The sequence below is a fragment of the Notothenia rossii genome (assembly GCF_949606895.1).
Source record: "Notothenia rossii genome assembly, chromosome: 9".
In the NCBI taxonomy this organism is placed as follows: Eukaryota; Metazoa; Chordata; class Actinopteri; order Perciformes; family Nototheniidae; genus Notothenia; species Notothenia rossii.
The window spans coordinates 29,454,610-29,467,265 of NC_136907.1; the positions used below are offsets into that span (position 1 = coordinate 29,454,610).

At 44.1% G+C, this 12,656-nt stretch overlaps 1 protein-coding gene across 1 annotated transcript in view; it reads left to right on the plus strand.

Annotated features, from left to right (window-relative positions):
* Positions 1 to 718: 718 nt before the first annotated feature.
* Positions 719 to 12,656, plus strand: part of LOC307019435 (uncharacterized protein) — a 199,019-nt gene continuing 187,081 nt past the window's right edge. The window contains exon 1 of the mRNA XM_079650327.1: positions 719 to 1,719. The gene's annotated coding sequence lies outside the window, so the exon portion shown is untranslated. The remainder of the gene's footprint in view (positions 1,720 to 12,656) is intronic.

The following is a 12,656-nucleotide window of genomic DNA, read 5'->3' on the forward strand; positions in this document are numbered from 1 at the left end:
GGTGTTTAAATACATTTTGTCGTTTGAATTGTTTGTCCAAAGTCAGGGATCTAGAACTAGTACTTGGTTTTAATGATACAGTCTGGTTATTATGCTGTTTGGAGGAGGCCTCACATGTAAGAGCACTAACTAGCTACCATCACATGTACCTTAGCTTGACTTAAATGTATTAAACGTATAATTATGTGGTCAAAATCAAATCAAAATATAAATAACTAATGTCATGCAAACATATTAATATTTGCTTGACTCCAGTGTTGAATTTAGCCCAATTGCATACACACGTTAAGGGATTTTAAGATTCTGAAGCAGGGGCGCCGCCAGGGATTTTGGGCCCCATGAAAATATATCACATTGGGCCCCACCACCAGGCACAGGCCACTTTGTTTATAAATTACCTCGAGGGCCGTACCAAATGGTCTAGCGGTCCGTATACGGCCCGGGAGCCGGAGGTTCCCCACCCCTGCTTTAATATAATAACATTAGTATTAATATCATAACCAAAATGTTGGTGATTAACATTTTGTTTACCTAATACAGACTGATCACTCAACGCTTCAAACTGTCCATCATCCTAAATAGACTAAAAGCAGTTTTTTGTTTTGTATAGATCATTGGCTATGAGGGAAAATACTGTGTTTGAAATGTATAATTTAAATTAGATGTTTTTGTTTTGATATATATATATATATCAGTGCATGACATTAAGGATAAATTAGCTTAGATGGCCCTGTGGGCCATCTAAGCTAATTTACAGATGGCCCTGAGCCCAATAGAGATTGCCCTGAAAAATGCGCACGGACGAAATGACGCACGAAGGGTTTGGGGGGCCTCCCCCTAGAACATTTAGATTGTTGCAGGTCTTAGATGCTGTCTGGTGCATTCTCTAGACTGAATTATAAGATGAACCACCACAATATTACAATTTCAATTGTATTCTTCATTTCACTTGTTTGTGTTTGCTCGCTTGCATGCCCTGCATAGCTATAATAAATACTTAAGTTGTTGGTCAAGACACTTTCCATCAGATGAAGGCAAATGCCTTCCCAGATGTAAAAAAGTAGAAAACATTACATGCAGTTATAACAGCCAAAACAAACATTATTTACGCTATTATGGCCCCTGTTAAAAAGGTTTGTAATGTCATCTCCTGTAAATTGGTCGAAGGAATGCCTCCTCATCCAGAAGCTGACCGAGCAGACCCGAGCAGCCGAGTGCATCCTCGAAGCACACACAATGGCGACGTCAGAGTTCCCGTTAGCAAGCAAATCTAAATCTCTTCGGTCAAAATGTCCGGTCAAAATAATTTCCCTTTAGCGCAATACCGCTTCAGTTGCGCCACTTATGTGACAGACAAGAAGAGTATGTGACAGACAAAAGTAGTCAAAGTAGTCTAATGTGTAACACTTAATGTGGAGAAAGAGATGTGCTGTATGGGTTGATTGTGCGTTGATCTGTTGCTAATGCCTCGGGGTTCCGGTGGGCATGTAAACAAATGCATAATGCTGCGCTATACTTTGTGGCCTCACCCAGTTGCATAGCGACACTTATTGTTAAGGTCACGATGTCTTTTAATAAGCAGGTAGTCATATCATTAGCTAAAACTAGCTGGATCTGATCGATATGGACATAAACGCGAGTGAAGTCTAATCTGACGGGAGAGAGAGATCAGCTGCTGCTGACGAGTCGATACGCAGCTCTGCATGATCACATGCAGCGGTGAGCGGAACAAAACACACACTTCAGGTTAGAACATCACACGTAGCTATTTTAATTACCTCTCAAACTACCTAAACTAGTTATAGATATGTTTAGTTTTACTGTCGGGTCACTCATTACTGGATCCGCGAGCTGCATGATACTGGTATAATAGATTGCCCGATCGGGCAACCAGCAGGTGAGGCTTCATTGCCCGAGCTAAATACTAGATGGCCCCGGGCCATCGGGCAGTCCTTAATGTCGAGCCCTGTATATATATATATATATATATATATATATATATATATATATTGTATTCCAGTCTCCCTTCATTCAACACTATGCTGCTCACCTCCTTCAGTTGGGAGAAAAGCTGGTTCAGGTTCAGCATTATGGGGGGACAGGGCTGCTGAGCCTAAAGATGGATCTGTTGGTCCTGGCACCAGGGGGAGGGACAACTGATTTAGTATGAATAGGCGCTAAAAATGTGCCTTCATTTATTAAAAGGTAGGGTAGGTAAGAATGGAGAAACCAGCTCGAGTGCGCTAGAATTTGAAAGTACACAACCGAAAAAAATCTGCCCCTTCCTTCAGACTTCCTTACAGAGCCCCTCCTCCAACACACACGAACGCGCACATGACCAATGAGGGCACAAGATAAGTTTGTGCACAGATGGAAGGCTGACAGGCAGGTAGGCCATCCAGTTATTTTAGCCGGTCCGGCTAAAATGATTGGTCGTGCTTTTTACAGTACTACGGCTTCCACAGATGCCATTTTTTTATGGATTTTTTGTCAGAGCAATTAAGATATTCATTGCTATCGGAATGTTAAGAGCATTCCATGGAATATAACAAAAAGTGTATCTCGAGTCGGTTTCTCAAACTTACCTACCCCACCTTTAATATCAGCTCAGTTAAAACAAAACATTAGCTAACAGACTAATTTCCACCACTCATGGGCCACACCAACCTTTTCTTGTGAAAAACTTTAGTCCCTCTCTCTTGTCTTTCTCTCCTTTTTCTTCTTTTCTTAGAGCCTAACTTTTTGAGTCGTTGAGACATGGTACAACCATAGGGTACAACCAACACACGCTTTCACTCTCTGACTGCAAGTGCAGGTGCCGCACGTTTGGAGGCAGGACCAAACCATTACATGTAAATAGAAGGGGGTGTACAGAGGCTTTGGATAATTAACTTTTGGAAGAAAATAAGTTAAATGAATCGTAAGTTTAGTGAGTACTTTATCAATATAACGTTCTATTAATGTTAATTCTTGAGGATGGATGGAAGGTTACTTACATAATGTTTTCGTAATGTTCTAAACATTTTGGGGCCCCTGTCAGTCACGGGCCCTTAGAATCGTCCTAACTTTTCACCCCCTTACGGCGCCCCTGTTCTGAAGTATTATGCTAAACACTCAATAACTTAGATTATTATTTATAGTTTTGCTGAATAGTTTCATGTACGCTTACCTTAGAAACGTAAAATGCGACGGCAGTGTGCAGATGGGGAGCATGTTAGCTTAGCTTGGTAGCTTCAGCTAGCTCTGTAACTTCCAGCTCGGTGGCAGGAGGTCCCGCCTCAGCTCCGCCTCTTTGCCCTTATTTGGAGCAGGCGGGAGTTGAACTCTGACGTCACTTTCGAGCCGTTAGTGGCCGACTCCGCCTACTAAGGGCTTCTCGGCAACTCTGCAGAATCCTATGGGTGACGTCACAGACCCTACGCCCATGTCCCTTTCTCACTTCTCTTATTTTTTATTTCCTAGCTCCTTGGTCTCTGTCTCACCGGAAGTTGATTTGTCTGCGCCATCTTGAGTAGCGTCCCAATGGCCTTATTTTTGCCGGAGGCCCGAGGAGCGATAATAGAGGAGCTATAATCGAGGAACCACCAGACCGTTCTTCGATGAAATCCTCAGACACTCGCCCCGGCCCCTTACTGTGTATCGCTCACTGATTGGACGATGCAGCGCATGCACTGATCTGATGCTTCTTGACATGAGAGCAGTTTCCCAGCGGAGTGAAGAAAATACATGAACCTCACGGGAGTCACGCCTCAGTTTATACCGTGTTTTGTTTCAATTAATGTATAATTTAGTTACAAATATGTGATATATCTGAACAACAAAGTGGTCAAAAATCATTTTATTCATTTTTTGGAAAAATGTTCATGATCACTTTTTTCATTATACATTTTAATTTATTGCCATTTCCATTCAGTCAGTCATTAAGTGCTATTTAAAATGTTAATTTGCTAAATATCCAAACAAACAAACAAAGTGTGCAATCCAATGAATGTTAATCTAACTGGGTTTTGATAGATAACATATCTCTTTTTCTTCTCTCAATTATTTGATTTCTATTGTGCACTCTAATCAATATTAATCCAACTAATGTTCGTTTATACATTTTAAGAATGGCGTTTATCTTTTTTGAGAATGAGTTCTTATTTGATTTGATTTATTTGGGTCTACAACAGATGATACAAAAATGTTTGTGTCAGTAAATGTGTAGGTGGGGGTGTTTGTGAAAATAACGGGGACAGAGCTGCTGTCAGACGATCAGCTGTGCGGCGTCACGCTGTGACGCTGTGACGCTCCGGAGGAAAGGACGTCATTGCTCTTAAAACTAATTTCCCTGCTTCTCGTGTTTTCCTTGCGTCTCTCCATGCTTCACTGGTGGGAGGGACTAGTCGCAAGGAAACGGCGCCGCGGAGAGAAAGATTATCTTTCGATCCCGTTTGAATTGTGCCACAAATTACACATATGATGTTTGTCAATCTTAAACAATAATTTCCATGTCAAAAAAGTCACAGTTTGTCGTAAAACTGTTGAAATATAAGACGATGAAAAATACGCAACTTGAAAGACAACAAATCCCAGATCCCGTTCTGGGTCGCGTAAGTGATGTCATAGACGATAATGCTCCAAGTGTTTGCGACTCGCAATTAAAGCAAAGAAGAAGAAGAAGAAGAAGAAGAAGAAGAAGAAGAAGAAGATGTCATAACTGATTTATTCCCTCCAATAAATATAAGAGGTTGCTAAAATAAATGAACTTTTACAAGAGGCCTGTGTGCTTTGTACCAGGTTGTAATCACAACAGTAATCACCTCTTGCTCGTTCTATCGCTTCCCGTCTGATGAAAGGACCAGGAGTCGCTGGATCAAACATCAGGTAATGTATATATATATATAAAAAAAAAATAAAAAAAAATAACAAGGACCTCAAAATGATACTGAAGTACAGTACTTGAGTAAATGTACTTGACCTCACTCCACCACTGAAGGCAGTGATATAGTCTGAGAGGACGAGGAGTGACCTTGTCCGACCTTCTCCTTCACTTCTCCCTCTGTTCCTCTCTAACAGGCTGCCAGGAGGAGGAAGAGGCAGAGGAGGAAGAGCAGAGGCCCCGAGGAGCCCCCACAGAGACCACTCCGTGAAGGAAGCCCCAGCTCGCATTTTCTTCAGCAGTTTATGGATACATTTGAAATTGTTATTTTTTGTATGTTGATACGTTTTGACATGTTTTATTCCTATTAGTTTGAACTGTTGGTGCATTGTGGGAGATGATCACTGCCTGGATGTCTCACACACATATGCACGCATTTAGAATTTATATTTGGGTATTTAAAAACCTAGTGAGGTCAACATATAATATCTTTATGACAGGTTAAGGGTGTTAGGAGGTACAAACTAGTATAATAGTACAATATCAGAATATTAACCTGAGTTAAAACGTGTATTAGACAATTCTACACAACTTCCGCCACTAGAGGTCAGGAGAGCACAACACGATAACATAGTATGTCATAAAAAAGCAGTAAAACAATTAAATAGCCATAAAATAGAATTTCATAACAATGTTACAGTAATGTATGTCTTAAAATAATTGATAAAATAGTTAATAGTATCATAGTATAGCATCTCAAAAAATAATTGATAATATAGTATGTCATAAATAATAATGTCACAAAAAGTCATAATGTGGTAGCTCAGAGAAAATGTATGTTGTAGTATGTCATAAAAACGTATTGACAACAAAGTAGGCTCTTAAAGAGTCAAATTATATTATGCGATACAACAACAAAAAATGTAATATGTGTTTAAATAGTCATAGTGTAGGCTGTCATTACAAATAATTGATAATATAGCACTTGATAAAAACTCACAGTATAGTAGATCACAAAAAAGGCCATTGTGACAGCCCCTGCCTCACCTCTGATATCAGGAATGCTTTTACCTGTTCCTATTTTCGTTTGTCCCTGAAGGCATCACAGGAGCTGCCTGGTCGGAGTCTCCGAGTCAGAGCTCCTCTCTCTCTCCTGGATCATCATCCTGCCCTTTGGTGTTACTGATGGACAGACTGATAATATGTGGCTTTTTCTTTACAATAAATACACCTTTATTCAACAGCATCCATTCTGTGTCTTCCTGTTTTTGTCATGGCTGAGAATACAAAAGTCATCATATTATATTTTATAATGGGCAGAAGCACTATCTTTCATATTATGCAAGATAAAAGTGACCACAACAAGTGATACAAAATGTGAAAAGACAATGTCTTGAAGGCTGATTGGTGCACTATTCCTCTTTATAATGAAGATATTCCTGTAGATTTGGTTTAATATGCTCGGACTGTAAGTCAAAGTCAACTTCATTGTCAATCTTTCCGTTTGTGTGTACAGACAGAGAGATCGAAATACTATTTCCCACAATCCCGAATACAAGTCATACGTTTGTGAGATTTCTGCCTCCACCTCAGTAATAAGTTGAGCTGGTAAAAATTGCAAAATCATTTCTAAAATAATTCATCAGCAGCTTGGCAGAAACAGTTCCACTGCTACGAGGAATGGACTGGGACTGAAAAATGTCCCTGAACTCTGACCCCGCCCACAACAATGACAGTTTCAAATGCAATGTGTCAATTAATAATAATAATAATAAGTCATTCTGTGTGTGCATGACGAGTAGTAAAAGTCACCTCTTGGTAAGTGAAACACTTCTGCAGACTTGATCTGTTTGTCCTTCCGCTGTTCATTTGACAACACATTGATAATAAAGTGACTTATAATGTTGCTTTAGCAAAACACGCAGTAGCTTGACACAGCTAGGCTAACAACTAGTCTGGTTAGCCCTAAACAATAGCTTATCTTACATCTCTCAAATGACAGCCTACTCAAAAAACACCATGAACAAGAAAACATTTTTTTTATAGCTAAAACATACCAAATGGATAAATAAGAATTCAATAAGATCATTTAAAAGTTATTGAACCGTGGGATGCAAAAAGCAGCAGAATGCTACATGCTGGTGCCTTAACAATGTAGGACATGTCATTCCATGTGTGCATAAATCGTAGTTTCGGTCAAAGTCACCTGTGGGTACCGCATCTGCAACTTGAATCTGTTTGTTATTCCACTGTTCATTTCACAACACAAAGACTGGACAACCAGTCACAGAATACCAATTGAGCTAGGGAAGTGATTTGTTTGCTGGTTTGGGAAAGCCTCGCTCCTACTTGGAGAAGGATGAATGGACATACAGTGTGCCCACAGGGAAAACCAGAGACAACATACCAGGCCAGTCAGCTTGGCTCAGCTCTTTCCTTTTGCTTTTTTGCAACTTCCTTTGCCTTGTTCTCCCTTCCTCACTACGTTTTACCACCGTTTCTACAATGTGTGCAAGCTGCTCTCTGGTAACAGTGGCAGTAAAACAGTTGGCTAGATGATGCTTGCTCATAAGGGACTTTCTTTGGCAATCACAACCTTCAATGTTAGAAATAACCTGCATAAAGGTGACTAATGAGCAGGAATGTGCTGTATGTCTCATTCACCCCTCTAGAGGAAAACTTCCATGAGATCTGAAAGTCTGTCTAACGGCTTTCAGGGTCCAAGGGCGCTTTGACCTACTTGTTCCTCTTGCAAGGCAAACTGTAGAAATGTAGAAAGAAACAGAATATAGTCGATAACTATAAAGCATCCAATCATCACTTTTAGCATTCACATTACAAAGCTGTGAACTAAGCACTAAAATAAAGGCACAAAACACTTTGTTGGTGTACAAAGTCATGTATGTGAGTTTGGTGCTGTTTTTTACAGGTTTACAGTCATGTCCATTTTTTAAGTCAAAGGGGCCATATTATGCTCATTTTCAGGTTGATATTAGTATTGTGTGACTCTACTGTGACATGTCTGCATGCTTGAATGTTCAAAAGCTCTTTATTTTTCTTTACTGCAGCACCTCTTTTCACCCTCTGTATGAAACCAGAGCCCAGCATAAACAAAGGAGTCCAAACTCATTACTCAGTACAGTACAAATATAGAAGCCTACAGTACTTCAGACAATCACTTACTGTATAGAGAAGGTGTAAAGAGAGATTGTAAACTACTTTTAGAAAGCAGTGTATACATCTTAGCTTTGTCACAGTGCTGCACATGAGTGACGGCTTCAGAGGGGCTTATTTCACTTCATAATCTGTTGCCTGACGTGCAAATCTTACATGAAACATTGTTTGTTTCTTGCCATTATTCAAGTGCATTACAGGGTCTATTAATGTGCACACAACCGCGGTTTTCTTTCCAATTTTTACATTAAGGAACTTGGATTTTAATCAAATCTTCAAAATGCGGGGGTGTCACATCATGCACAGCAACAAACAATTATTTAGTAAAGGTTAGGCTTACATTTGCTGGATTACCCTCAGTAGTTTAGCATTTTTTTAAATGTCAAACCTTTAAAAAACAGGGAAAAGGAGCAATTAATCGATCAATTGTGGTGATCTCTCAATGTCCAAAAATGGCACCGCGTCCCTCGTTTTAAAGGTGATTTTGTAATCTTTTTTAAATCAGTGTCTTGGTAATTTTCCATCTCTTTCTCTTTTTTAGTCTCATACAAAGTGTGCACATCTGATAAATTATACCTATCTTTCTCCTCATCCTCTATGGTTCATTTGAGGCTTTTGAGGGCAATATGTGTTTGTGTGTGGGTGATTTTATGTGTGGCCATTGTGCTTAGCTTTGCACCACATTTTGAAATGTTTTCCGAAGTAGAAAAGGGCCACATGATCAGCGCCTGCCCGGAGAAGGTTGGAGCAAAGCGACGTGCTGCTGTGGCTGTGGGGGGGGGGGGGGGGGGGGGGGGTCCAGCCCCTCCGGTCCTGGTTCCTTAGGACCCGGAGGTTCCGGAGCCCCACCTGGTTCCAGTTCCTACTGTTCCAGACGTTCAGGTTGTCACAACCTTCCCTTGTGTCCTGACAGCATGATGCAGAAAGAGAGTGACAGGTAGAAGGAGGGAAAAATAAGGGAAATAAAAGGAAATTACAAGATCCTGTTCAAGACACTGGAAGCCCGGAGAATTAGAGAGGTGGCGTCTCATTCATCCTGACCAGACTTACTATGTACCCAGCAGGCTCAATGGGGACAATGTAAACTTAATTTGGATATTTTGGACTGAATTAAGTTTACATTGTCCCCCATTGTTTACATTGATATAAGACCATAGCCAATTAACTGTAGTTCATTGGCTATAGTCTTATTTTCATAGACTGAGAAAAAGCTTGTGACAGGGTTGAATACAAACACCCATGGCACATTTTAGCTGCTTTTGGGTTCAAACCAGATGTTAAATCTAAGATCCGGATTCTTGATAGTAATATTAAGTGTTCTGAAAATAATTGGTGGGCTTAGTGCTTCTTTTAGCATTGAAAGGTGGTTGAGGCAGGGATGCTCTCTCTTTGGCATTTATACTCTCTAGTCATCGAGCCTTTGATCGACAAAAAGTATGTCTTACATGTTTAAGCAGATGATTTGATTGTTTTGGTAGAGACATCAAAAATGATACTCAAACTGAAAAATAATTAGGTTTCATCTCTTCTGCTAGCCGTAACCCTAACCCTGCTGAACTTAATTTGTACATGGAGCCTGAATCATAGTCAGAACCCAACCAGAAACCATACCATACAGAACTAGGTGTCTGAGTAGGAGTGCTGTCCTAAAGAGGTTTTTCAGCAATTTTCTGGTAAATTAAACAAAAACCCTTTTCCAAACTGTCAGATGGTTGTAACCAGATTAAAGTGTGCCAATGTAAGTGCCGACTTCCTGCCGGTCAGAACATCTCTTCCTCAGTCCCGGGTGCTTTCCATGTGCTTGATTGGCTTGAAAAGTAAACCGGACGATTAATTAATTTGATTGACGCTTCTCTAACTTTAACAGTACAAGACCTCAGCTAAATTCAAAGCAACATCTCAGGAAAACAGCATTTTACCTGGCCAGAGAACTAATAGGTTAGCATAGTTATGGCTGTAACTACGGTTCTATGATTCCCGGATGACCGCCAGAGGCGGTGCTTTAGCACTGGATATGTCCATCGCACATATGCGCAGTTCGAGTACCTAATAACAACAAAGTCACCTGTGACCCACGTGACTACGGCTACATAGGCTGGCGTCATTAGTGGATCGGTTCCCAGAATCTTCTCGCGAGCACACAATAATTCTGAGTGACCGGAAACTCTGGCGGTCATCCGGGACTCATAGAACCGTAGTTACAGCCTTAACTATCATTCTATTTCGTCCCTACTGACCGCCAGAGGCGGTGCTTTCGCACTGGATGACCTATACCAACCATGTCATGAAGAATCCAAGCCATTGCTCACTACTGGAAGCAGCGGAGCTCGGCAACAGGACCACGCCCAAAGGATGGGGAGTGGCGACATTGACCCGGTAGAACCTGGAGAATGTGCCAGACGATGCCCACGGCGCCGAGGCGCAGATGGTCTCCAGGGACATTCCTCTCAGGTCAGCCCAAGACGTTGAGATGCTCCTTGTAGAGTGAAATCTCACCCCTGATGGCGGGGGGCGGCCACTGGCCCCATAGGCATGTGAGATTGTATCCACAACCCAGTGGGACAGCCGCTGCTTGGAGAGAGCACAGCCCCTTCTCGTGCCGCCATGGCAAATAAAGAGCTGCTCTGACTGTCGTATATGGGCCGTAGCACCAATATACGCCTCTAGGGCACGCACGGGGCACAGCAACTCAGGCGTGCCGTTAAAGCGCGCCAGCTGGATAGGCCTATTGGAGTGAGCTAGTGGAAGCACCTTAGGCAGGAACGCTACGTTCGGCCAGAGGGCAACACCAGAGCCATCGGAGTTCCACCTCAGGCATGTATCGCTCACGGAGAGGGCATGTAGCTCTCCAACTCGTTTCCTTGAGGTCATGGAAAGCAGAAATGCTGCCTTTAAGGACAGCCACTTAAGCTCCACCTGGGCCAGGGGCTCGAAGGGAGGAGATGATAGGGCATCCGGCAGCAGGGACAGGTCCCAAACCGGAGCCCTCGGGGTGCTAGGGGGATGCTGCCGTAAAGCCCCTCTCATCTCAGGAAGAGGGACACCGACCTGTGGCACCCCGCCGTGGCGCCGCCGACCCAAATATGTCGGGCAGAAATAGCAGCCACATAAATTCAGAGTGGAGTGAGAATGCCCACTGTCTAGAAGGGAATGCTGTCTGGGCAACAGCGTACATGCTGTCCCAAGGAACACGCACATTCTTGCTCCCCAGTTGGGGTAGAAAGTGCGTGCACCCTCCTGGGCAGACCACTGACCCTGAACGGTCCTGCCCTGCACCCCACCCTGAGAGACCTGCACCTATGGTGACGGTCTCCTGGCGGGATGCGATGGTGCCCATGGGCACGCCCATCAGGAGATAGGCCCTGCCCGTCCAGTGTGACCGAGAGTGGAGGCAACGCTGCGACATCCTGACTTTCCTGCGCCTGTGCCACTTGGCGTCCAAGTGAAGGCTGTTCAGCGACATCTGCATGGGGCGCAACGACAGCGGGCCCAAGGGCCCAATGGCCGAGGCAGCCTGCCTAAGGGCTGGAGGGACTGAATATAAGGCACCATGTTGCCCGGCCCATGTGGAAGTAGGCATCCCTCAAGTCCACGGCTGTGCATCTGCTGTGGTGAGCATATAGAGTGGCAGTACCTTCAGGAATCTGTTGATTCCTCTGAGGCCCAAGATCAGGCGAAATCCGCCGACTTTCTTGCTCACGAGAAAGTACGCCGAGTAGAACCTCCTGGGCTAGGCAGAGGGTCAACTGGCTCGATTGTATCCTTGGAAAGAAGAACAGACAACTCTTGGGCCAGAGCTAGGTTCTCTGCCGGATCGCTGACGACTGTCATTTTGGCCCGGACGAAGGCTAGGGGCCGGAACTGCAGTTCGTACCCCTGGGTTAAGGTGAAAACCACCCACGGGCCAGAAGTACAGACAGCCCAGTAACTGAGCTGCTGCTGGGAAAGCAGCCGACGACCATCCCAGAGAGTCTCGGGGCCTAACTCCCTTAGGCCTCAGAGCCTTACCGGGGGCGCCGGTAAGGCTCTGAGGCACGAGGCCGCCTAGAAGGCCGGGCGGCACGAAAGCCCCCGGGAGGTGGATGAGTGGGCCGCTGGGACCTGCGCAGACCACCACTGTAAGCTGGTGGCTGAGAGCGGCTGCTAGAGGGGCCCCTGGGCCTGCTGGGAGTGGGCACAGGCCTATGAAGACCTGAGAGCTGCTGCCTGGTCTGCCTAGCTTGGGCAGCACGCTCCAGTGCCTACAGGGCAGCTGCCCCAAACAGCTCCCCTAGCTCGACTGGCATACTACGGAGGACATGTCTCCGACAGTGGTGACTGAGCAGGCCAAACCTGGCGACGAGTCTGCACCAATAAGGGCATAACTCGTCCCCATTCCCTAGACATTAGGGCAAAGGCTTACAGTAATGCATCACTGAGGCCCAGCAAAGAAGGCTCAGCCGGAGCCTGCTGTAGAGAGGTAGAGAAAGCCAGTATCAGATGGGAGAGGGAGTTCCCGTGCCGCTGTGTCGTAGGCCCTACAGAGCAGCTCGTTTGTGACCCCGCACTGAGGCCGAGGGCACCTGGCATCCGGAGCCCGAATCGGGGAGGCGATGGCAGGCTCAATGGATGGCAAGCGACC